Genomic DNA, 25,180 nt, shown 5'->3' on the forward strand with positions numbered 1-25,180 from the left:
ATTTCCCATCTTTTCTAGCAATATTAATTCTGAGATAAAAGCTCATGAAGAAGCAGGAAAGTGACAACTTGTGGACTAGATCGTTGGGTAAATAGGGAGAAAAATATAGAATGGATGGAATTTTTTATTTTTATTTTCTTGTTATTCCTGTGTTATCTTACCATGTTCCTGTAATACACCAAGATTCTTTATATTTTGATTTTTCTTATTTTTTTAAATAAAGAATGGACTGTAAGTTCTGCAGGTGCGATTTATCCATTCCTTCCTTCCTTCCTTCCTTCCTTCCTTCCTTCCTTCCTTCCTTCCTTCCTTCCTTCCTTCCTTCCTTCCTTCCTATCTATCTATCTTTCTATCTATCTATCTATCTATCTATCTATCTATCTATCTATCTCTATATCTATTTATCCATCCATAACTATCTCTATCATCTATCTATATCTACCCATCGATATCTACCCATCGATATCTATCTATCTATCTATCATCTATCTATCTATCTATCTATCTACCTACCTACCTCTCTATCTCTCTAGTTATCCATCCATATCTATCTCTATCTTTATATCTCTATCTATCTATCTACCATGTTTCTCACAAAATAAGTCTGGGCCTTTTTTTTTTTTTTGACCCCTGGAAAAAACACCTAGGCCGTCTTTTCGGGGGTAACTTCATTTCCTCCGCCACCTAGAGCGGCCCATATGCATGTACCTCTCCACGAGGCCATTTCTATCGACCGACGAAAGCTCCCCAAAGGCAGAGTCCCCAGCCGCTTGGGGGCGAGGCATGGCTGCCCGTGTCCTCCCGCCATTAGGCAGTGTCTTTCGGGCGATGGAAGCTCCCCAAGGGCAGTCACCAGCCACTTCGATCGGCCGGTAGAAGCAGCCTCGGGGCTTCCATCGCCTGAAAGATACTGCCTAATGGCGAGGGGACATGGGCAGCCACGCCACGCCCTGAAGGGGCTGGGGACTCTGCCTTCAGGGAGCTTTCGTCGGACAATAGAAGTGGCCTCGTTGCGAGGAGAGTGTGTGTGTGCTCTCCCCAAGGCCACTTCTACCGGCTGCTGAAGTGGCTGGTGACTGCCCTTGGGGAGCTTCCATCGCCCGAAAGATACTGCCTAATGGCGAGGGGACATGGGCAGCCATGCCTCACCCCGAAGCGACTGGAGACTCTGCCTTCGGGGAGCTTCTATCGGCTGATGTTCTATCGGTAGATCAGGGTATTCTAGCCTAGGCTACCTGCAGGGCACTCCTAAAGGCAAGTTTTCTCCTCACCCACCCCCGCCCTTCCCCCCTCATTTCTCTTCACCTCGTGTAGTTCTAACGAATGATGTGAGAACTGGCAGGGAAACGCATGGTTTAAATAGGCCTAAATTTTGGGGGTGGGGCATAATTTCACCTCATGCTTAGAAATCATGCTGGGCCTATTGGTGGAGGCTGTATTGTTGGAGAAACACGGTATCTATCTATCTATCTATCTATCTATCTATCTATCTATCTATCTATCTATCTCTATCTCTATATCTATTTATCCATCCATATCTATCTCTATCATCTATCTATATCTACCCATCCATATCTATCATCTAACTATCTATCATCTATCTATCTATCTATCTATCTATCTATCTATCTATCTATCTATCTATCTATCTATCTATCTATCTATCTATCTCTATCTCTATTTATCCATCCATATCTATCTCTATCTATCAATATCTACCCATCCATATCTATCTATCTATCTATCTATCTATCTATCTATCTATCTATCTATCTATCTATCTATCTACCTCTCTATCTCTCTATTTATCCATCCATATCTATCTCCTATCTCACATCACATATCCTACCCATCCATATCTATCTATCTATCTATCTATCTATCTATCTATCTATCTATCTATCTATCTATCTATCTATCTATCTATCTAAATATCTACCCATCCATCCATCCATCCATCCATCCATCCAATTTACTGGCCACCCATCATATCACAGGGAAACCCAACAAAGATGTCGGTGATGCCCACAGTGTGGTGGATGGTGCAACCTCATTTCTAGCGACATGATTTCTGGAGATCTGGTGGCTCTTCCTCTGTTGTGGGGATCTTCTACTGGGGGGGAGGAACCCCTCTGACCTTCCCAATTTCTGGGGCTGAGACTTTCTATACCAAAAAAGGTGCTGTTGGAACTCCTTTGTTCCTGGTTTATTGGCATCCGTTGTTCAGGGAGGATGTTTCTTCACTGGGGAGGAAATTAATATGGACTTCTTGGCCCAGAAGGGGGAACCGGGGGGCTGAGTGTGGGTGGGAACTGAAGGGACAGGCAGGCCCACCCTGGCAGGGAGGAGCAGAGGAAGGCCCGTATCCCAGGTCCACCGCTTGGAAGTTCTCCCCCCTGAACCTCCCTCAGATTCTGCTCTCAGGACCTGCAGACCAGATCCTGGGTGGCTCCGGGTTCAAGCTGTGGCTTTTCAGGGCCAGGTTGATGTGCGATGAGACTCTTTTCTCCTCCAGGAGGTTCACAGCCGTGTCTGACTGAAGCTGGTGAGGCCCAGAGGGGAGGAAGCCCCTCCTGGGTCAGGAGTGAGCCCACCCCAACTTCTGGGTTTGTCCCAGGGAGACCCCAGGGGAGGGGAGGAGGGGGGGCTGTGGTCATCCAGGGTTTCTCACAGGCCCTGAGGAGGCTCCATGTGGACCTCTGGCTTCTCTCTGGGGGGCTGCGAGGACCCCGGCCTGGTCAAGCGTGTTGTGTGAACGGGGTCCTCGCCAGAAGAAAAGGGTACCCAACACAGGGAGTCCTTGACCACAAATCAGCCCAACATTTCTGTCGTTAAGGGAGACATCTGCCAAGTTAGTTTTGCCCCTTTTTATGACCTTTCCTGCCACAGTCATTAAGTGAATCATTGCGGTTAATAAGAACCCGGTTGTTAAGTGAATCTGACTTTGCTTGTCAGAAGGTCGCAAAATGGGACCACGTGACTTGAGACGCAGCCATGACGGTCATAAACATGAAATTGTGGCCAAGCACCTGAATTCTGATCTCTGCATTTGATGCTACAAAGGTCATTAACTGTGAAAAATGGTCCTAAGTCCCATTTCTCAGTGCAGTTGTAACTTGAATCGGTCACTAAATGAATAAGTCGAGGCCTGCTTGTGTATCTCCACTTGTTCAGCTTCTCTTCCAGGAATTCATCTCCTTCCGAGTCTCCATCATCCACTGACTTCTTGGCCAACAGGTTCAACCTCGGGAAACAAACCATGGTTAAGAGGTGCATGTGTGAATGTGGCCCCTGGGGAAGAGACCAGGTTCGGAGGGTCGTATGGATGCTAGTGGTGTCAGTTGGGTGAGTGGGGCTTCAATCCGGGAGGGGGGGGCTGAGTTCCAGTCCTGCCTGGGGCGCCAAGCCAGCTAGGAGGCTCTGGGCCAGCCACTCTCTCGGAGCCCTGGGAAAGAGGCAATGGAACCACTTCTGAGCAGCCTGGCCAAGATCTCTGGGCCAGCCTCCCCTGGGGGCTTCCGGACCACCTTCCCACCCATCTGGCCGAGGCTGAGGGGCCTCTCTGGGCCTGGCTTCCTCCTCACCAGTCAAGCAGCCTCCAACGGGCTGGATTCGGGGAGGATTTGGCAGGGAATAAATTGGGGGAGTGTATAAGGCAAAGGGGTGGCAAGCTCGAATTGACAATTAAAAGGGACATCTGGATTATTAGAATTAGGATGGAACCTATTGAACAATGAATGGAATAATAGTATGTGATGAAATTGCAAATGTGACAGATGAAAGTAAATATATGTACTGAATATAGAAATGAAATAAGAACCTTAGATAATACTGTAAAACAAGATATGAGAATATTTAAAGAAAAATGAAATAAGTTATGATATGAATTGGAATTGGATAAGTGTAATGAATATAAGAATATTTGAGAATATTTAAAGGAAAATGGAATAAGTAATAATACGATATGAAATTGAACATGAAAGATGAATATGTAACTATGGTCATTTTGTATTGAAATGTAAAAACCTGGAACCACGCTGTTCACCAAGAGGTGTTTTTAAAAATATAAAAATAAAAAAATTATTAAAACAAAAGAAAGGGAGGCAGGGAACATGGGATATGGGTTTCTGCATCCCCAGGTCTCAAAGGAGGAGGTTGAAAGAGGATTTTGCATGTCTGTTTTCCGGATAAGTGTAATGAATATAAGAATATTTGAGAATATTTAAAGGAAAATGGAATAAGTAATAATACGATATGAAATTGAACATGAAAGATGAATATGTAACTATGGTCATTTTGTATTGAAATGTAAAAACCTGGAACCACGCTGTTCACCAAGAGGTGTTTTTTTAATATAAAAATAAAAAATTATTAAAACAAAAGAAAGGGAGGCAGGGGAACAGGTCTCAAAGGAGGAGGTTGAAAGAGGATTTTGCATGTCTGTTTTCCGGATAAGTGTAATGAATATAAGAATATTTGAGAATATTTAAAGGAAAATGGAATAAGTAATAATACGATATGAAATTGAACATGAAAGATGAATATGTAACTATGGTCATTTTGTATTGAAATGTAAAAACCTGGAACCACGCTGTTCACCAAGAGGTGTTTTTTTTTAAATATAAAAATAAAAAAATTATTAAAACAAAAGAAAGGGAGGCAGGGGAACATGGGATATGGGTTTCTGCATCCCCAGGTCTCAAAGGAGGAGGTTGAAAGAGGATTTTGCATGTCTGTTTTCCGTCTGCAACACGAAGCTCCTGAGCTCCCCTTCCCTCCCTCCCTTCCCCACATGGGGTGAGAGGCTGCCTTGATTCCTCCATCTCTTTTCACTTGGTTGTCTCTGACTTCTCTCTCTCTGTGCATGTGTTTGTTTTTGGGTGTGATTTTTTTTCAACTATGCAAAGTTTTGATAACTAATTTTTCATTAAAGTTCATTTTATTCTTGGAATCTGGCCACACTATTACATCAACCCCTTTGTGAAGGTGTCACTGAGCATCTGTTTTCAAAATAAAGAATTTCACACCTGTGACATGCTCAGACATTAACTGTCTCCCGGGATTGTCTCTTTAACAACGATGCCAACAAATGTCACACTTCTTTTTGTCTTCATCCACAGGTGCCTTGTATTCCCTGTGGGGCCAATTTCAAGAATGAAGCTCCCAAACCTCTCCATTCCAGATGACGGATTTAATTCAATCTCTGCCCCTGTCATTATGAACCACATAGGGATTATTTCCCTTTCATTTCCCTGCAGAGAAAGGCCCAACAAACTCTGAGTGCAAGAACCAGCTGACTTATCCAGGGATCCCTCCTGAGAGGGAGAATTATGATCAAAGTTTCAGCTCTGCTCTGTGGCCGAATCCTCCCGGGAGACTCTGGGCAGAGACAGGGAGTCTGTGGCAGCTTCTCTCTTCTCCCCCCTGACCCGGATGGAAACTTTCCCTGCTGGAGAACTTGGCTTCAGGCAAAAAGTTTCACTGAACAATTTGAGAACTTTGAACTTCTCTCCTCCTTAAAGATCAGGGCTGCCTGGATCCCTTCCCAGCAAAGTTTGCTCCCCTGGAGAAAAGAAGGGCTGGGGGCAAATGGAGCCCCCAAGAAGCCCCTTCTCCATCTCTGCTTCCTTACAATTCAAGGCTGAAAGTTTCTCCTGGTTTCTTCCCATTGGGGCGATGGCTGGGCAAACCACCTTTGGGGTTCCTGCAGAGGCAGAAGAGGGAGGCCGCTGGGCAGCCCAGCTAGGTTGGTTAGCATTAAAGTTGGACTGCTCAATTTGTGGTGAGTGTGTGTGTGTGTGTGTGGGTGAGTGTGGGTGTGTATGAATGCTTCATTGGCCAAGTGTGATTGGACACACAAGGAATCTGTCTTGGTGCAAATGCTCTCAGTGTCCATAAAAGAAAAGATACATTCATCAAGCATCATCAGGTACAACACTTAATGATAGTCATAGGAAACAATAAGCAATCAAATCATACTTAGGAAACAGTCAAAAAATCATTAGGATACAAGCAACAAAGTTAAAATCATACAGTCACAAGTGTGTGTGTGTGTGTGTGCATGTGTGTGTGTGTGAGAGAGAGAGAGAGAGAGAGAAGTCCAACCTCCAATAGACATTCTACCCATCCTATAGAGTCTACACAGACAGTATATATTCTATACATCCCAGGATTTCTCCCCTCCCCCCAGGGTGGAATCTTGCCAGGCGTGGGAAAATCCGCCGCTCCTTTCCCACGGGGAGGGGCACCCAGGCCCTTTTCCCACCGCCTTCCACACTCCTCCCCCCCCCCCGCCCAAGGGGGGAACCCCGAAAGGCCCTTTGGTTCCCCCCCAGCAGCCTCTAGGACCCCCCCCCCAAAAAGACCCAGCCCTGCCTGCGCACAAAGTCCCACCATCGCTCCAGGGTCCCCACGCGAGCAGTTCAAGGCGGGGAAAGGGGAGGAGCCCAATCCTGGCCCCGCCTCCCCGCAGGGGGGCAGAGCAGAGCCGATTCCCATCGCGACACCCCCCTGCGGAGAGGCCCCCCTCCTTCCCGCCCTGGGGAAGCCTCGCAGCGTCGGGCGCAGAAAGCCGGGAGCAGCAGTTTCAGAGGAAGAAGGGCGCATGCGCGAGCGAACGTTGCCCGTAGCAGCTGGAGGGAGAGACGATTCCACCTGTGAGGCTCTTTTCCAAAGAAGGCCGGAAGTAGGCATTCCTTTCCGCTCTAGGACCTCGCAGGTCTCTGGCCTTAACCCTTGCGCTGCACCTCGATCAGTCAGGCACAGATGATGCAGACTACAGAACACATTTAAAAGTGGAAAGTGATATAGAGCACCACCAAATGGTTAAAGACATTTTTCCTTCATGATTTTATGGAAAATCACTGGTCTTATAATTGCTATGAGATAAAAGAATAATAAAAGAACAAGAATGCCGGAAACTTAAAAAAGGGGGGAAGAAATTGTAGTAATAGGATAAACGAATGCAATATCTGGGACTGTTGGATGTTGATTGTGATAAAGAGACAGAAGGATTAATAAGGTCAATAGAGACAAAAGGAGACCTTTGGCAAGGATCGCAACAAAAGACTTTGAATTTTAATAACTCAACTGATTAAGCAAAATGGAAGAAATAAGCAAAGACTTTAAGTCAGAATTGCAAACTGTAAGTGGAATGCTGAAAGAAAGAAGGGAATTATTGAACATACTGGCAAAAAAAATAATGGCAATGCAGTCTGTTAGGGATAACATTGTTTACCCTAACTGGTTTGGGTAAAAATAATAAATAAGGTATCATGGTTTGTGAGTTAAAGTGTGTGTAACTTTAACTGCAAGAATGTAATTAAGGGTGTGGTTGTAAAAGCACTATATCAGAAGCGAGGCAATTGCAGCTCGCTCGCTCTGGCTTACTGATCCCTAATTACTGGCTGGATTGATGACTACGTTCTTGCTGGAACGGGGAGAGAAAAAGGAGTGTTGATTTTTCTCAACGGAGAGAAGATAAAGAGTGGACTGATTTATTGTAAGTGAACTGACATTGGCTATTCAACACGGACTTTGCAAATAGAGTATCCCCGACAAGACTTGACTGAAATTGATATATGACTAATGGACCGTTATTTTGATTATGCTATAATTCTTAAATGGAATAAACTATATTTTTGATAGCACAAGCGTATCTGTATTTTTACTGCGTGTTAACTAGAAAACTTATCTCACACATTTACCTGTCTTCCTATCTGACTTTGCTGTACGTTCTGTTTAGTTTGTTTTTCCTTAACACCCATTGGGAAATCCAGGCGTAACACTGGTTATGGGCCCAGAGAGACTGCAAAGTCAGTTTAACTAGGATAAAAACAGGTTTATGTAAAAAGTGAGATTTTGTATTGTTACACGTTACAGTAAACAGACAGCTGTGTTTTATCAATTATAGTTTTATTTCCATATAGTGAAACATGGCACAAGTCAGTCTACAAAGTTTGTCCTTTATATCCAAGCTGGATGGAACAAACTATGTTTCATGGTCTATGAAATGTAGTCTACTTCTATGAAGAGAAGGTCTGTGGAACATAATTGAAAACCCACCAAACGTAGAAGAATGGGATTCTGAAGATGAGGAAGATAGTCAAAAGATAGAAGACTTTAAACAGAAAAATGAACAAGCTCTTTGCATCATAGGACTAACACTATCTGATCAACAACTTGTTCATATATGCGGAGAGCAAACAGCTGTTGGGTGTTGGCAAAAACTGAGGAGGATTTATGTTCGAGATAATGTTGGTGCTCACATAAATCTAACACGGAAGCTTTTCCGCACGTATCTCCAAAAGAATGGTGATATGCTGAGTCATTTGAATACTATGAAAAGCATTTTTCAAGAACTTCATGAGAAGGAGTTAATTTTCTCTGAACTACACCAAGTCTACATAATTCTATCTTCATTAGATGAAAGTTTTGATGACTACGTAACTTCCCTTGAAATATTGCCTAAAGAAAGCCTAACTTTAACTGATATCACTGGCAGATTGATTGAAGAGGCCAGAAGAAGGCTTGAAAGAGATCAGTTAAGGAGGGAGCAACCTCAAAAGGAAAATAATGAATCTCCTACTGCATACACAATTAAAAAGTGTTTTAATTGTGGAGGGAGAGGACATTTTGCAAGATTTTGTAAGAAACAAAAGCGCCAGAATGCAAGCCAGAATGCTGTAAGCCATCAAAGAAGAAATAAGAATTATGAGTTAGCAATGTATAGTAATGCAGTTGTAAAAAATAATTTATGGGTGGTTGATAGTGGTGCGTCCCACTGTATTACAAATGATAACAAAAAATTTGTAAAAATGTCCATGAGTTCACAGCATATCTCATTGGCAAACGGATGGAAAATGAAGGCAAATGGTGAAGGTATAGCTCATTGTTCTAGTATAAAGGAGAACATAAAAATGTTATATGTACCTCAACTTAAATTTAATTTGCTTTCAGTTAGAATGTTGGTTAGATTAGGATACATAGTTACCTTTAAGGGAGATACTTGTTTAATTGAAAAAGAAGGTAAGAAAATTACTGCGTCTTTAAGAGGTGACTTGTATGTGTTAAATGATAATGGTTTAGAGGTGGCTAACACGGTTTATGATAATAAGAAACCTCATGATGAATGTATTCACTTGTTACACCAACGGCTAGGTCATTTAAATTTTAAAATGATTAAGAGAACTGTTCAACTATCTAAAGGAATAAGTTTGAAACCTTGTAATAAGTATTTGCAATATTCTGCTTGTAATCAAAACAAAAGCAAAGTTATACCGGCAAATAGAATTGATGGATTTACTACCAAAGAGCCTTTAGAGGTAGTATTTGCCGATATAATAGGTCCTAAAAAGCCAAGTGTAGGTGGTGCTAGATACATATTAAGCATAATGGACCACTATTCTAGGTATGGTTTCTGTTTTCTAATGAAGAGAAAAACTGAAACGTATACAAATTTCTTTAATTGGTTAAAATTTGCAGAGAGGAAAACTAAAAAGAAACTAGTAACTCTTATAACAGATAATGGTGCGGAATTTACAAATAATAAATTCCAGAGTAGACTTAGAATGGCAGGTATTCAACATAAAAAGTCTGCACCATATAGGCCTCAGCATAATGCATTTATAGAGAGACGAGGCCAAACACTGCAATCAATGGGAAGGACAATATTATCTGATTTTGGATTACCTGACAATTTGTGGGGAGAAGCAATAATGTGTGGGAATCACATATTAAACAATGTTGTTAATTCAACAACAGGTGAATTACCATTCACACTGTGGCATGGTAGGAAACCTGATTTGAGTTATATTCACACATTTGGTGCACCAGCATGGGTGCATATCCCTACACAACTCAGGCACAAAGGACAACATAGAGCTAAAAGATTAATTTTTGTTGGATATCAAGCAAACCATAGATCTTATAGATTCTGGGAACCAGGTACATCTAGAGTATACTGCAGTGCTAGTGCACAATTCCTAGAACATATAGGATGGAATAGATTAGAACAAGATTCAGATAATGATGTTATTATAGAACCTTACAAGAGGCAGAAAGAAAAGACTAGTTATAAGAAAAGTCAAATTAAAGAAGAAGTCCACGAAGAGCAAATAGAATCAGATCAAGAGGAAATAATTGATCGAGAAGAGATGGATAGTCAAGAACAGGAAATAAAGGAAAGTCCACCTGTAAGTCCTGTTATACTTAGATGCACAACTCGTATAACTAAACCACCTGAAAGATATCAGGCAAGTATTGTTTGCCAAGTAAATAAAGTTCCTACTAGCATAGATGAACTTAAGATGTATCCTGCTAAGGATCAGGAGAATTGGCAAAAGGCAATGGAAAAAGAGTTAAATTCATTAAAGGAAATGAAGGTTTATGAAGAAACAAAATTACCTCCAGGAGAAAAATCCATTGGGTGCAAATGGATATTTAAAGTAAAGAATGGAAATAATGGAAAAATAACTTATAAGGCTAGATTAGTAGCACAAGGATTTAACCAAAATACATATGATTATGATGAGGTATTTGCACCAAATCTTAAGGCTACAACTTTAAGAGCAGCTTTAGTATGGGCAGCTAAGAATAATTATATAATTAACCATTTAGACGTAGAAACTGCATATCTGCATGCACCATTGCAGCATACAATATATTTGAAAAAACCAGTTGGTATAAATGATAATAAAGTAAATAGCAATGATTGTTGGAAACTCAAGAAGAGTTTATATGGATTGAAACAATCTGGCTATGAATGGAACCAATATATTGTGAAAGAATTAAACAATATAGGGTTTAAATCTGGTTTAGCAGATCCATGTATGTTTAAAAGAGAAAATAATGGAACGGTGTCATTATTGTTATTATTTACAGATGATATTGCTTTGATTACTAAGACCAATAATGAAGCTACTGAGATTATTTCATTATTAGCCAAAAGAATAAAATTAAAGCATTTAGGTGAAATTAAAAAGTATCTAAGATTGACAATTAACAAAACCACAAAAGGATTTAAGATATCTCAAGAGGGTAAAATTTGCCAATTAATTAAATTATATAAAATGGAACTTTGTAAGCCTGCAAAGACTCCAATGAGTCAGGAAATTTGCAAAATTGATGCTCAAAGTCCCAAATTTGATAAGACCATATATCAAACTTTGATTGGTAGCTTATCATATATAAGCAATTGGTCAAGGCCAGATATAGCTTATAGTGTTAATCAGCTGGCACGATATAATAATGATCCACATCAATGTCATTGGCAAGCATTAAAGAGAATTTTAAGATATCTTAAAGGAACAATGCATCATGCATTGTATCTAGAGCCAAAAGGTGATTTGAATCTTAGTGCCTATGCAGATGCAAGTTTTGCAACTGACATAAACACTAGAAAATCAACATCTGGAATGGCTATATTATTTGGTAAGATTTTAATAGGGTGGAGGTCAATCAGACAACAGCATATCAGCTTGACCACGATAGAAGCAGAATTTTCATGTCTGTCATTACTATGCACTGACTTAATTCTGTACAAACAGTTATTATTAGACATGGGTATAACTGTTAAAGATTCTATTATTGTATACGAGGACAACCAGGCAGCTATACAGTTAGCTACTAATATTGCTGTAAAGACTAGATCAAAGCATACTGATTTAAGATACTTAAATGTTAGAGAATCTGTTAAAAATGGTCTAATTAAACTAGAGTACTGCATGACGGAAGAAAATATTGCAGACCAGTTTACAAAAGCTCAAGGTGTTGTAAAATTTAAAGAGAGTTGTGACAATTATGATTTAAAGGTGTAAATGGTTATATTATTGTAATATTATTATTATTACCCAAAAGGGGAGAATGTTAGGGATAACATTGTTTACCCTAACTGGTTTGGGTAAAAATAATAAATAAGGTATCATGGTTTGTTAGTTAAAGTGTGTGTAACTTTAACTGCAAGAATGTAATTAAGGGTGTGGTTGTAAAAGCACTATATCAGAAGCGAGGCAATTGCAGCTCGCTCTCTCTGGCTTACTGATCCCTAATTACTGGATGGATTGATGACTGCGTTCTTGCTGGAACGGGGAGAGAAAAAGGAGTGTTGATTTTTCTCAATGGAGAGAAGATAAAGATTGGACTGATTTATTGTAAGTGAACTGACATTGGCTATTCAACACGGACTTTGCAAATAGAGTATCCCCGACAAGACTTGACTGAAATTGATATATGACTAATGGACCGTTATTTTGACTATGCTATAATTCTTAAATGGAATAAACTATATTTTTGATAGCACAAGCATATCTGTATTTTTACTGCGTGTTAACTAGAAAACTTATCTCATACATTTACCTGTCTTCCTATCTGACTTCGCTGTACATTCTGTTTAGTTTGTTTTTCCTTAACACCCGTTGGGAAATCCAGGCTTAACACAGTCCATAGAAGAACAAAGAAATCTCAGAGAGGAGGAGGTAAAGGAAGAGGAAAGTGACTCAGATGAACATGGAGAACAAGAGATATCGCCAAAAGACATTAAAGGAACTAAAACTATGACATTGATGACAGAGTTAATAAATAAAAGAGAAAACGCTCCCAGGATTAAACAAAAAAAGAAGAAATTCTACAAGAAGAAACTTCAAAAAAGAGAACAGGACAGGGCGGGGGAGAAGATGGGTGACTGGCAGATGGAAATTAAAAGGAAAGATTGGGAAAACTTAGAAAAGAAAACTAGTGTCAGCCTCAAGATATCTTCTGCATCTTCTCTGCTACTATGTTCACTGCTTTCTTTCTTTCGGCTGTCATTAGCAACGGGGGGGAGGGGAGACTTGGAGGGGAAGAGAGCTGGAGGTGCTTTGCATTCCTTTGCTGTGGGTAAGCAAGGGGAGGGGGTGTATAAATTCTTGTCTTTAACTTTCTATTTCCTTGCTAGCTTTCTTTCCCTTTTGCGCAGCTGCGAAGTTTTATCAAAATATGTCAAGGTCAACAGACAGAGGCCTCATCACCACCTGAAGATGCCCACATGATCATATTCAGAACTTTTAATTGGAAGAGTGTTCTGGACTTTGGGGGGTGGGAACAACTCCATCCCTTTGTATATATGTGATCTGCGCGCCAAATCCTTTAGATTCAGAATCTTCTCTGTAGCTTCCACTTTGAAATTTAGTAAAAGAAAAAACTTTGCTCTAACCACTGGAGTCTGAGTATTTCTTTCTTGGATTTCGAATGGAGCACAGTCTGACAACTAGCTAAAACCAAGAGAAATGACAAGGCTGAGAGATTTAGAGATAAGGGTTAGATAGGATATAAAAGGGGGATGCCACATGGGAATGTATTTGGGTATTTTTTATTAGAAACTTAAAATGGGGAGATTTGAAATTCAAAATGTATTGGGAATTACGCTGAGTATTATATATGATATATGAGAAAAGTGAAGATGAACTAAGAGATGTTAAGAGGGTTTTATTATTATTAATCCGCTCATATATATACATATATATCCTAAATGAAATAGAAAATATAATTGACTAAATAAAGTATATGAGAAAATAAAAAATATGGATCATATTGGAATTTTATAACGAGAATATTATAATTAAAAAGAGGGGAATGAAATTTTATTTAAATTACAGGGGTAAAATTTGGCTATGTGGAAATAAAGAAAAAAATGAAATGCTAATATGAATAGTGTTGGAATAAATATATGAGATATTGTACATTGAGGAATATACCATGTGGATCCTAAATATATTAATTTTACTTTAATCTTGCTTTTTGTGTGTTTACTATATATTGGTCTTGAGTTAATTAATGAAGATAATAATGCATAAGGTAAAATAGGTTGTAAGCTGAAAATGGAAATATGTGAGGAAATGATTTTGATATTGAATTAATGATTTGAAATATGAAATGGAAATTTATTTGAAGATTAGTGGAGTGGATAATTTGATGTGTTATTAAATAAGAAAGTTGAAAATACAGAAGCCTGATGATGATAAGCTATGACCCATACATGTAAGTATGACTATGTATACATGTTGTAATCTGGAACCACGTTGTTCATGTGAAGAGATGTGTAAAAAATAAAAATAAAAAACTTTTTAAAAAAAGACACTAGAGTTAAATGGCATTAACTTAGAAATGGCACCAAACTCCACAGCTCTGAATGACCTTCCCCAGCAATCTCTGGAGACAAGAGGCCATGTTGAAGGACAGCAGAAGTCAATTCCCTGGGTGCTGAACTCTCTTCTCCAGCATCACTTTCTGGGCTTGCCCTGACAGGAAGGAAGGACCACAACCACAACAGAACAATGATCCCAGGGGTGTATCTGTAATTTTTACTAACATGTTTTATTCCAGCCTCTCCTCTGCAGATGGAGCCCAGAAAAAGTTCAGGATCCCAAGAGGAGAAGTTGCTTCTTGCTGTAATTATGACCTTTGAGACCTGTGATGCTATATCTCCAGTTTTTGACTTTGATGTAGGCATTAGACTGAAGCCACATGCAAAGGATCTTGTATCAGAAAAGGATAAATTCCTTGGTGAAGCTCTCTGGGACCAAGTTTTGGGACAGGTGCAGGCTCTGTTCTTGATTGCACCTTTCTCTCCTTTGCAGATGAAACTGAGTGATTCTCTGTTTAGATCACGAAAGCCACTGGCACTCCTCAGAGTCTTTGCATTTTTCCAACTGTTCCTGTTGTTTGTGTTAGAAACTGGAAGCGGATTGATTAATGCCATGAATGATGGACCTCCTGCTTCTGCTTCTGCTGCTGCTGCTGCTGCTGCTGCTGCTGCTGCTGGTGTCCCCATCAGTCTGTGGGAAGCTGAGAAGGAAATGCCCATTGAGTTTGGAGCACCAGGATGGGAAAAGTTCATGGAGCTTTTACAGGCCTGGAGACCATCTCATTGGTGTGGTCAAATCTGAAATAGATGTGTCACCCGTCAACAGCCCTCCTATACCTTCTTCTTGGTAAGTCATGCAGGGTGATGGCGTTGCACTCCCTCCATGTGCAATTCTAACACTCTCCTTTTTTTCTTATTTCACTTATTTTTGTACTTTAGGACCTGTCTAATTTCCTGAATGAGTTTTATTTCCATGGCTTCCCTCTTTTGCCTTCCTTTGTGGAAGAGATTAAAATCCAAAGATGGAGTTTTAAAAGGACCTGAATGAAATCCAGATGATTTTCCTTTCTCAGTTCAATCCTGAGTTCATCACTTGAATCACTTAAACCTTTGTTTAAGTAGTGATTGAAACAATTGTAGTTGCCTCTCTCAGCCCATTTCCATAGTTGCATAATCGATAACAAATAACAGATAATCAGAATTGGAAGGGACCTTGTAGGTCATCTAGTCCAACCCTCCGCCCAAGTGGGAGACTCTACACCAGGGGTCCCCAACCACCGGGCCGCGGACCGGGACCGGTCCGTGGAGCACTCTGTACCGGGCCGCAAAGGAAAAAAAATAAAAAAAATGGCGGCTTTCTTCGCCTTCGGTGAATGCTGCTGGGATCGGGATCAAGGACACAAATGAGAGAAGGGGAGGGAGGAAGCAACCAAAGCCTGTCCTGCTCTCTGGCTCAGTGGCTTCGGCTTCCTCCCACCTCATTCCTCTCTCAGTCGCTCTCTCACTCCTCCACCAGCCCAGGAAGAAACTGCTTCAAAGAAGCAGGGGGTGGCTTTTCCTGTCGGCGCAGCTCCTCCGAAGCACCGTTTCACCCCCACCCCGCCGCCAATCAATCCAGGTTCAATCCAGTGCTCCGTTCTGCCTGCCTGCCTGCCTTCGTTTCTGGTAGTTTTGGAGCAGCTTCGGCTGAGAATAATAACTATTCGCCTCTTTTTCTCAGCGAAGCTGCTCCGAAACTACCAGAAACCAAGGCAGGCAGGCAGGCAGGCAGAACGGAGCACTGGATTGAACCCGCGGCGAGGCGGGGTGGGGTGGGGCGGGCGGGGGTGAACAGGCACTTTGGGGAAGCTGCGCCGACAGGAAAAGCCACCCTGCCGGCTTCTTTGAAGCAGTTTCTTCCTGGGCTGGTGGAGGAGTGAGAGAGCGACTGAGAGAGGAACGAGGCAGACACCTGAGGGATGGGGCTGAGGGAGGCAGGGCCGAGGCGAGGCTTCTCAGCCATCCTGCAGGGACTATCTGTCACTCAGGGTTGCAATGAGGAGGCATTGGCGTTCCCTGAACTTGGTGGTTTGCTGGAAGACGTTTTATTACCCGACTAGGTAACAACATCAGATATTACCTAGTCAGATAATGAAACGTCTGCAAGCAAACCACCAAACTCGGACACCCCCGTTCCTTGAAAAAGTGTTTCTGAGTGAAACTGGTCCCTGGCACAAAAAAGGTTGGGGACCACTGCTCTACACCATTTCTGACAAATGGCAGTCCAATCTCTTTTGAAAGTCTCAAGTGATGGCGCTCCCACAACTTCCGAGGGCAATTTCTGTTCCATTGGTTGATTGTTCTCACTGTCAGAAAGTTTCTCCTTATTTCCAGGTTGAATCTCTCCTTGATCAGTTTCCATCCATTATTCCTTGTCTGGCCTACAGGTGCTTTAGAAAACCGCTTGACGCCCTCCTCCTCCCTGTGGCAGCCCCTCAAATATTGGAAGACCGCTATCATGTCTCCCCTGGTCCTTCTCTTTACTAGACTAGCCAAGCCCAGTTCCTGCAACCGTTCATCATATGTTTTAGTCTCCAGTCCCCTAATCATCCTGGTTGCTCTACTCTGTACTCTTTGTAGAGTCTCAACATCTTTTTTGTAATCTCGTGAACAAAACTGGATGCAGTACCCTAGGTGTGGTCTTACTAAGGCTTCATAGAGTGGTATTAGTACCTCACGTGATCTTGATTGTATCTCTGTTAATTAGCTTTTTTGGCTGCTGCTGCACACTGCTGGCTCATATTTAACTGGTTGTCCACTAAGACTCCAGGATCCCTCTCACAGTTACTGCTATTGAGCCTGGTTTCACCCAGTCTATATGTGTACTTTGGGTTTTTCTTGCCTAAGTGTAGGACTTTACTTTCCTCTACATTGAATTTCATTTAGTTAGATATGGCCCAGTGTTCTAGTCCATCAAGATCCATCTGAATCTTGAGGCTATCTTCTTGGTTGTTAGCTATTCCTAGATCATTGGATTTGGATCAATGTTGGCCTAAGGCTGAGCAGGTTTGTGAAGGATTATATATTATAAAAGTATTTGTTGTTGCTGTTCACTATAACATGAACATTATTTTTACAATAGTGGGAATTCTGATTTTAAAATTGCCCTACAATTAATTTTTGCCATTCAAATGGTCAACAAGAATTCCCAGTTCCTGCACAATCTCACACTTGGCTACAACATCCATGACAACTATATAAGCACCTTCCTCACTTCGGATGCCTTGCTGGACATTCTTTCCACTGGAGAAGCCAATGTCCCCAACTACGGCTGTGGGAGGAAGGAGAACCTCCTGGCTCTGATTGATGCAGCTGAGCGGGATATCTCCATCCAGATGTCAATGTTTGTAGGCACCTACAAAGTCCCACAGGTTTGTGTGTGTTTTTCTCTATCTAAGGTGAGTGGGGTCGTGGGGATGAACAACAGATCCAATATCTTCATAGAATTCAAGAGCTGTTTTTCAGAATATTAGGGAACATATCAACTATGTTTTAGTCGATTATGTTCATCTTCAAATTCACCATTAAAGGCCTGAAAAGCCATAAGGTGCCTATAGAGGATATTCTACTGAATATTCAATTCTCGAAAAACTATCCAGGCTTTGAGATCCTCCATTAGCATGTTCATTTTCACATATCAATAATATCTTCCTTATCCAATTGGAATCAAGTTGGCAAGAGTCCTGTCTATGTATAAAAAAATATTAAGATCACAGGATCTGAAGAGTATCTTTGGGGTGGATAAAAGGAGTTCAGCTCCTGCCCTCAGAGATACAGTAAGCTATGAATTTACAAAATTTCTACTTTGTATAAATTCAGGTATATAATTATTGGTTTAAAATTAAAGCGATGAAACGGGCAGAGTCCCAAAACAGACAAAATTTCAATTAAACACTTATTGGATTGTACAACTGACAATTTGTGTTAGGAGTTGTGGTCTCTTAGTCTCTTGTACATCTTGAGAAAAAGCTGAAAAATTGTTCCACAAAGAATTTGGGACATAGAAGCTGAGAAAGAGGTTTCAGTACTCAAAAATAGCATATAATACTGCCCTATATCTTAGATCCAAACATGTTATCTGACATCTGCTACTTTGAATCTAATAGTCGGAATTGTAGGGGTGACACAGAAATTTACATTGCATTTTAATTGTTTTTTATTTAATATGATTTTGCATTCCATTTTTATAGACAATCTTGTTAAATATTTAAACCGTGACTAAGGAACAAACAATTCTAATATGTTTATCAGAACAAAATTGGGTTTGTCAATAACTAATATTTTGGAGTTGATCTGGACCCCATTATAACATATTATTCTTCATTACTTTTTCAGATTGCTTCAGAGGCTCTGAGTGATAAAAGAGATTCCCCTTTTTCCACCCATTGCTCCCCAAAGAAGGATTCCACTACCCAGCAATCGTCCAGCTGCTCCTCCAATTCAGATGGACCCTGATTGGCCTCTTTGCTTCAGACACAGAGAAGGGAGAGGATTTCATGAGGACTTTCCCTCCGATGCTTGTCAGGAAAGGAATTTGTGTGGTTATATCACATCGATTCTCAGCAATTGGACATGTAGCCCCCTCAGGGAGGCCCTCTCTAAGTGGAGACAAGTCAACGTCTTTGTCCACTTCATAGAATATGATTCCATCTGGAACAGAATTCTTCCTTTCCATGAAGCACTTCTGCATTTGCCAGGACCCATTGAAGGGAAAGTCTGGATCCTCACAAATTTTGCATGGTATAAAATAAAGAAGCACAGACTTCTCAAATACATCCATAGTATTTGGAACTTTGATTATCTGCCAAAAAAAGGGCCAATGGATGCTGCCTTTGAACCCTACTTCTTTGTGGAAGATCAGTTTCAAGATCATTATTTTCGCTGTTCCCTTTCCAAGCACGTCTTTTCTGTCAAAGGCCGCAGAAGATGCACCCAGAAAGCCCCACTGGAGACCCAGGAGAAAAGGAACAGGAAAAGTATCAAAAGTCACCATTATTGGTACAGTATCATTCAGACTTTGGCCCAGGTCATGAACCTATTCCTCCAGATTGAGGAGAGGGGAAGGAAGGAGGGAGAAAAGAGGTTGGGGGCTCCGAGGCTGCAGCCGTGGCAGGTATGAGGGGTCCCGATACGGATCCATTAATCTGAGATCCTTTGGAGAAGGAACCCAAAGGAGAAGGAGGGGAACATCTCAACCTTCTTGTGCTGCAAAAGGTCAAGAGATTTGCACCATCTAATTGCTCCTGTCTGATGCTCCGGAATAACAGGGAGCAGATCTGAAGTTTCTGTCTAGCCTCTGTTGGAAGAAATCTCCTTCTGGGTTCAGTTCCAAGTGGGGAAGAAAGACGCTGGAAACATGGTGACTGCTTGGAAGATGGTTTAATGGTGGACAGGAGCATATGCCTTGGTTGAGCAAAGAAGGGCTGAGATGCTGAGAGTGCAACTGTTTGATGCCCTCTGTTGGGATTTGAATTTGAGCTTGTATTCTGATTGGTTGTCAGACGCCCATGGGGCCATGCAGGGGCAACTCTATAGGCTGTCCTGAGTCCCAGGCTTGGTTGAGCCTTTGCTGGATGATGGTGATGGCTTTGGGCAATTCCTATATAGCTTTACCTGGAGTAGATCTTTGTTATGTAAAATAAACTGGCCTAGGCCAGAGTAATGGTCCATTAGCAAAGGTGGGAGCGGGGCTGAGTTTCAGGGGTGGGATTCAAATTTATTAACAACCGGTTCTGTGGGTGTGGCCTAATTTGTGGGTGTGGCTTATTGGTAATATGACTGGGTGGGAGTGGCTTGCTGACTGGGAGTGGCTAGGTGCTCATGTGATGGGGTGGGCATGGCTAGGGGGTCATGTGACTAGAGTGGTGTGGCCATGTGAACATGTGGCTGGCAACCCAAGTTTAAGTGGTCCTCACTTAATGACCAGGTCCTCGCTCGTGGCCAATTGCTTAGGAAGTGATTTTTGCCAGTTTCCAAGGCCTGGGGAACCCTGGAGAGGGCAAGGCGAGGCGCGGGCAGATACAGGGAAGGCTGCAGATGACTTTGCGAGGCCAACTCAACATCATTTCTTTGCCCTAATGACTAAGAATTAAAAAGATATACCAAAACAGAAGGTAGTTTATTATGTCATGTCTTTAATGCTTAAATAATAAAAAGGTACACAAAACTATATTGTTACAACATTTTAAAAACTATTACATAACCAAACTTTACAAAAACAATAAAACTTATTTAAAGTACTCCCAAATTGCTTTTCTATTAGCGTCCTGAGTTACAGTTTTCTTGTGTTTAACACAAGCATCTTCAGCTGTGTGATGATGTGCCCGTAACCACTTCTTTACTATAGGAACAGGGTCCCATTTTTGCACAGGGAAGCCAATTAGACTGATGGTCAGAAGGTTTGTAATATTGGAAACTGTAAGGCGACTTCTGCCCTCTGAGCATATTATGTTCATCTGTGAGAAGCCCCTTTCCGCCTCTCCTGAGCTGACTGCAATAGTTTTAATTTTTAGAATCTTTTAGTACATTTTCTATGAAATCACGATAATCATTAATATTGATTTCATAATTGAAAATTTGACCAAATGCAACCAATTCTGCTTCAGCTGCTCTCCATGGAACCATCACTTCTTCAATGTTCCAATAATCTGGCTCCAAATAATTTAGAAATTTTAATTGATCAATGTCTTTAAATTGGCAGTCTGTTTTTAAATGTTCGCAAACCATCAATCTTTTCTTCAAATTAGTTACAATATTTTGTATAAGTTTTTCAAGAGGAAGTCCCACAAATCGATGATTTTGTATAAAATTTATATTTTTAAAGATTTATGAAGTAATTAATTCATCAACCTTATTTCATATGAAACCTTTTCCTCTATAAGCATTTCAAATGATCTAATTGATCTTATCACAAGTTTTTCAACCTTTATAATGTCTATGTTTCTCGCTTGCAATGCATTAGAAAGGAGAGATATTTCAGTTAGCACATCAATCATCACGGCCAAATCAGTAAGAAAATATGAGTTTTCAAGACGGGCAGCCATACCGGAGTATTTTTATTTGAACAGAAAAACTGATGTAGCGCTGGATAAGCCCGCCACACAGCTAGGGTTGATCTTAAACTACAGGCAGCTCATCTTAGTCCAAAAACTACCAATTTTTATAATTTCATTCTCAAGTTGTTCAGAAATTTTGTTAAGTTCAATTAAAGTTCTTATTTGATTGATGGAAAAGTACAATATATTTTATCAATAAAAATTTGAAAATGATTGATTTGCTTTATTTCCCTAATAGAATCATCTAAAACAAGTTGCAGACGATGGTTTAAACAGTGCCATATTACAATATTTGGAAACTCTTTGGCTATCATAGTGCTTACCCCAGATTTTCTCCCAAGCATAACTGGCTCCATCAGAGCAAAATCCAATTAAATGTTTCTACAGATAGTTCCTATTAAACCCAACTTTATTCAAACTTTCTATAACCGAACAATATATCATCTCTGCATCTTGTTTATCTAATTCTACTTATTCAAGGAAAATTGTTGGTGAGAAAGCTGTACCCTCAACTTTTAAGTATAGTATAAGAACTGTTTTGGAAGATATTGTTGAGGTTTTGTCAATTATCAAACAGATTTTGTGAGTTTTCTCAATAATTTTGGTAAATAAATGTTTCCTGATATTTTTTGCAATGAAATCGACTATTGCAACTGCAGTTCTGCGTGAATGCAACCCTGTTCCCAAATCTAATCCATTTGTTATTTGTAATTCAATCAGATCTTCTATATATGAAAATGGTCTGCAAGTTTGTGCCAGACTATACACTGTAGTAAACACTCTACATGTACTACCCAGATATTTCTCAGTCATCTTCTCCAGTCCTTTACTTATGACATCCTGCTCACATTGCTTCAACTTCTCTGTACAGATGTTGTGAGCCTTAGATGATAAATGTTCCTTCAATTTCTTTCTGAGGAAAGCTTTCTTTACTCCTTCCTGATGGTTGAATTTGGTAATTCTTCCACTCCTTAGCTCCGTGGACACTTTTTTATTTGGTCAAAATTTCAAATCTTCTGCAATACTTGCAACCTATTTTTTCTGGGAAACGTCCAGTCCATCATATTTTCCCTAAAATTATTGTACTGCTGCAGTGTACAGCAGTCAGGAAGGTTCCCTTCAATGTCTTATTCAGCTCTTCCAGTACCTGATGATGTGCTGGCTCCTTCCTCTAGTCATGGTGTGGATTATGTGCTGGCTCCAGTTTCTTCGATGGATGATGTGCTGGCTCTGCTTTCCTCAGACTCCAATGGTTGTGGTTGTGACTCTTGGATCTCGTTTTGTTTTCTTGCCAAAGAAAGCAGACAAACTCATTTGCCTTTTCATCTTGGCAATGTGCTGCAAAAAAATTCAACAATGTAGTGGTTTGGACTAGATTGTTGTTGTAAGTTGAGTGGTGAAGGCAGTGGCAAGCGAAGAAAGCAGGTGAGGAGATCCGTAATATTTAGTTACTTTTAAGAGTCCCTGACACTATAGCTAGTTAGTGTTTAAAAGATGTTATGGAACAAGTTTCACCAGACAAGAATGAGACGGAGCTGAAAGTAGATTTGAAAATGACAGTCTATAAAAAAAATGTTGCACTGTGTATGTTAAGTTCGGTCGGTGAGTCCCAAGGATAGGCGAGGCATGAGTAGTGAACAACAGCTCTTTATTAAGTAGATAGATTCTGAGACAAAACCCCAGAGCGCGGCAGTTCTTTTTATAGAGCTGGCCGCGCTAGGCAGCCAATGACAACTGTTTGAGTTTGCGCGCTTGGTTGCAGCCAATTGCAGCAAACCCTGTATGAGCCAATCAGGAATGTTCAAGCCGTCCAATCACGATCCGGCTTGTCTGGACCAATAGGAACGCAGGGTTTCAAGCCTGCTAATATGGAACACCCTCCTCTTGGTTCCGTCCAAAGGGCGGGGTAATGTAGTCACGTAAGTAGGCGGGTCTTCGGACCTGCCTACTTGACTTGCGTGGTTCATAATGTCTCTGGTCATCATCGGGTTCGGACAGGCTCCGTGTCGCTCTCAAGCTTTCGCTGGAACCGCCTGGAAGGGTGAGCCGGGCCTATAGCTGCGACTCCCACCTGGTGTATCCGGGTTGGTCGAGTCGTTCGCTCTGTCGCTCCCGCCTGGATTCTCTGGGCTGGTTGAGCTTGTCCGGCTGCTACTTCCAGGTGAAGCACCCGTCTGCCTCGGTTCTCTGTTTGTAGGTGAGTATTGCTGGTTTAATGTTTGATTTTCATTTAATGTGTGTGGGGGTGTTCTGCTTGCGCAGATACTGGTCCTTTTCTAAGTTTGAGGTTTCCCCCTCTGATTTCTTGGTTAGAGTCTGTGAGGGGAAAAGTGGCCAGTCTAGATCGTAGCTGGTCAATGTGCCGCTTCCAACTCCTACCGTCGGTGGTCTGGAGTCGGTAGGAGCGGGGCTGGTGACTTGGGTGATCTTTGCCGGTAGCCATAGTGGGTCCCGGTAAAGTTTTTAGCGAAAACAGTGTCTCCCACGTTGAAGGCTCGGTGTCGGCTTGTAGATCCAGGGGCTTTCTCTGGAGTGTAAGTAGGGTGCAAACGGTCTAGAGGTGACCGGAGTCTTCTGCCCATGAGCAATTCCGCTGGGCATTTGTTCATGGTGGTGTTGGGTGTGATGTGTTGTATTAGGAGCATTTTGCTGATTTTTTCATGGATGTTGCCATGTTCAATTTTTTGGATAGTTTTCTTTGTGAACTGAACCATGCGCTCAGCTCGCCCGTCGCCGCCGGGTGAGCAGGCGATGTCAATGTGTGTCGGATGCCAGGGTCTGCCAAGTATTGCTCAAATGCCAATGCAGTAAATTGAGGTCCATTGTCAGATACTATCACATCTGGCAGACCATGCGTGGCAAAAAGTTTGTTTAATTTTTTGATAACGGCTTCTGTGGTGGTTGTCTTCATTTTGCTAACTTTGAGCCAATTTGAGTAGGCATCAACAGTGATTAAAAAGGTATGTCCTTTGGTTGGCCCCGTGAAGTCAATATGGATTCGCGACCAGGGGCCTCTGGGGGTTTCCCATTCTAGCGGTGGAGCTGCAGGGGAGCCGAGCGGGTTTCTTGGCATCTGCTGCAACCAGCGACCCAAGTCTCTATTTGTTTGTCCATGCCTGGCTACCATGCGTAGCTTCTGGCCAGGGCTTTCATTCGTACAATGCCCGGGTGCCCGTCGTGCAGCATGGCTAAAACTTTTTTTTGTAATGTTTCTGGTATAACCACCCGGTCTCCCCAAAGAATGCACCCCTTTGTGAAAAAAGTTCGGTTTGCTGGTTTTTAAATGGTTTAAAGAGTTCATTTTTTTCGCTTTCCGGCCAACCCCTTTCCACCCAGCTGAGGACCCACGCCAATCATTTGTCCCTTTTTGTTTCGTGGGCAATGTCTTGCGCTGTCAATGGTGGCGTGGTTATTGTCTCTATTTGTAAAATAGATAAGGTGGGTGCTGGGTTGTCTTGCACATCTGGTAGTGGGGATCGGCTTAAAGCATCAGCGTGCGAGATGGTCTTGCCGGGCCGGTGTGCTAAATGGTAATTATAAGTGGCAAGAAATTTAGACCATCTTGTCATCCTAGGTGACAGGATGTTTGGAGTGGGTTTGTTCCTGGCCAAAATGCCTAGTAGGGGTTTGTGGTCCGTAATAATTGAAAATGTCCTACCATAAATGTATTCGTGGAATCTTTTCACTGCGGAGACGATGGCTAGGGCTTCTTTGTCCAGCTGGCTGTAGTTCCTCTCAGGCTTGGACAGGGTTCTTGAGAAAAATGCGATGGGAGCCTCTTCTCCATTCGGCAAGGTGTGACTTTATTTATTTATTTATTTATTTGATTTGCCAATTGTTTACAAGATAATAAGTATAAATGTATACATAGTTGTGAATACATGAAATGGGTACATATAAGAAAAATAAAAGAATAAGAGAAACAATAGGACAGGGACGGTAGGCACGTTGGTGCGCTTTATGCACG

At 41.5% G+C, this 25,180-nt stretch overlaps 2 long non-coding RNA genes across 2 annotated transcripts in view; both read left to right on the top strand.

Annotated features, from left to right (window-relative positions):
• LOC148128637 (uncharacterized) overlaps positions 1-25,180 on the top strand; it is a 150,996-nt gene that overhangs the window by 100,293 nt on the left and 25,523 nt on the right. The gene's annotated exons all lie outside the window — the stretch shown is intronic.
• Positions 5,976-6,238, top strand: LOC148128640 (uncharacterized). The gene is made up of 2 exons (XR_015746219.1): positions 5,976-6,065; positions 6,100-6,238. It is a non-coding gene; the product is annotated as an uncharacterized LOC148128640 (long non-coding RNA).

Source organism: Notechis scutatus, unplaced genomic scaffold (assembly GCF_049901735.1).
Source record: "Notechis scutatus isolate UNSWTSFEM ecotype Mainland unplaced genomic scaffold, rNotScu1.2 NSCUCTG41, whole genome shotgun sequence".
NCBI classification, from domain to species: domain Eukaryota; kingdom Metazoa; phylum Chordata; class Lepidosauria; order Squamata; family Elapidae; genus Notechis; species Notechis scutatus.